Source organism: Oryx dammah, unplaced genomic scaffold (genome assembly GCF_014754425.2).
Source record: "Oryx dammah isolate SB20612 unplaced genomic scaffold, SCBI_Odam_1.1 HiC_scaffold_23, whole genome shotgun sequence".
NCBI classification, from domain to species: Eukaryota; Metazoa; Chordata; class Mammalia; order Artiodactyla; family Bovidae; genus Oryx; species Oryx dammah.
The window spans coordinates 37,192,600-37,194,889 of NW_024070207.1; positions in this window are offsets into that span (position 1 = coordinate 37,192,600).

The window sequence follows — 2,290 nt, forward strand, 5'->3', positions numbered from 1 at the left end:
TAGTGTACTTGAGATAAGTACAAAAGGAGATATAGAGTTATTTTTAAGATACAGTCTGTTTCTAAAGTGCTTTCTGAGCCTTAAATATACTGTACAGTCAGATCTCTGAAGGAAAAGAGAAATGTACCTAAGTTCTTAAAACACTGGCTGACACAGTAAATGAATGTGCTCAATTTCCCTGATCAGAAACCTTCATTCCAGTTTGACGTAAGCCATGAATGAAATGACTTGACTGATTAAAAGCCAGTCCCCCATGAACATTTGTTTACATCTGAAAGCCACGACACATAATTGCTGTCTCCTCTCAGGGGAGGCCCCACTGGGATTACAAGAAATGTTGCAAGGTTCTACTAAGGTGTGATCACCAGTTATGGCATGAACCTAGCACCGCATGTCCACACTGTCTGTCTTGGCAGCTAGATCCATCGGTCTCCCTCTTTCACACAAGTAAAATGAGCCAAGACGACAGTCGAAGTCTTGGGTAAGAGAACATAGAGCAATAAAACAGCATTCAGCTTTGGCATGTCATGATACAGGGACCCCAAGCCATCTTTGCTCCTGAGATATAGTCTGAGTGTCTGTGTCATTGCCTCTAACACTACCGATTTATTGTATTTTCCATATTCTTAGATAAATCATCCACCATCTTATTCCCTCTGATATACATCGTTGCAGTTGTTTTAGTTGCTTAGTTGTGTCTGATCCTTTTGTGACCTTATGTACAGCAGCCCACCAGGCTCCTCTGTCCATGGGATTTTCCAGGCAAGAATACTGGAGTGAATTGCCATTTCCTACTCCAGAGGATCTTCCCAACCCAGGGATCAAACCCACATCTGCTGCATTGGCAGGCGGGTTCTTTACCACTAAGACACCTGGGAAGCCCTCTGATATACATATTTTATCTCTAAAAGGGATATGGGCCTATTTCACAAATATGCTACAGAAAGAAGTGAGCTAATTATTCCTTAACTTTGTCTTTATTATTAACAAGTAATGATAAAAACAGCTTACCAGATTACTAGATTGTGTCTGCTGTTGCTGTTAGTTCTCTTAATGTTCAAACCTTGTGAAGCAAAACCCTCAGATGAAGGCTTAATAAAGGAGCCCCTGGAATTCGGTATTGTTAGTAACTTGAGTAACATTTCCAGAGAGTGGCATCGTTGGGGAATTAGGTGTTTAGATTAATATGAGAGAAGGGAAGACTGTTTTCCTTTCATGCAGTAAAACTTCTCTCCACTAATGCTGCCCCCAGCAGAGTGGACTCCTTGTTACTCCCAGATGAGGGTGACATGTGCACTCATTGGTCTAAGCTCTCAGCTATGGATGTTTAGAAATACAATATTTAACCAACTCTAAGACTTCACTCTTACAAATACACCTTGAACCTTTGTGACAGCTTATTTAGACAAAGACTTATGAAGCCCCAAGTCTAGGCTATCTTGGGTAGCTCTAGCTGAGCAGAATAATGCTGGGGAGAGGTAAAAGAAAGAAGTAAAAGGTGAGGAAGTATTGAATCTTTCCCTCTAATCATTCTCTCTGGCATCCTGTGTTCCACAGGAGAATATAATTTTGTTTGTGTTGTTCTTTGAGTGAATGGTTCTGGTATCCTCACTAATGTATAGGAATAAGGCTAAAATTTATTATTACTGTGCTGAGGTGTGACATCGATGATGATGGTAAGGTGATGTCACAGTCTGCCTCCCACAAGACTTTAGGCAACTCACCTCCCTTCTCTGTGCTTCGTTTCTTCATCAGTAATGGTATCACCTGCTCTTTGGATTATTATCATTATTTAAACTTCCTTTGGAAAAAGTAATCATTCTCCCTTTTGTGCCCCCCCTGTACTTTGGACACAACTCAATCCTTTTCCTTTCTATTATTACATTTCTGCCTCCCCCCCCCCCGACTAGGCTGTGAACTCTTTCTGAGCAGGGACTATGCCTTATTTATATTTGTATCACTTTCACCTTGAATGGAGTGAGTGTTTTAAAATGTTTGGTAAATAAATGAAGGAAAGAACAAAAGAATAGTGAAAAGGGCTGGACTAGATATCTTCTGAGAGTTCCCCATGACAAGCTGAATCAGTACTTCCCTACACCGATGAAAACCAAATTTTGTATAGGTCCAAGAATAGAGAACAGAATGATTCAGAAGAATGTAAGAAATTAGAGATGAATGCTTTAAATCTCTCATATTCCTTTTGCTGCCTCCCCCAGTACCCTCCATCTTTGTCCACTTCATCCTAAGGGCTAAGATTTGCTTTTCTATTTCATAAGGCAAAGAGAGAAAG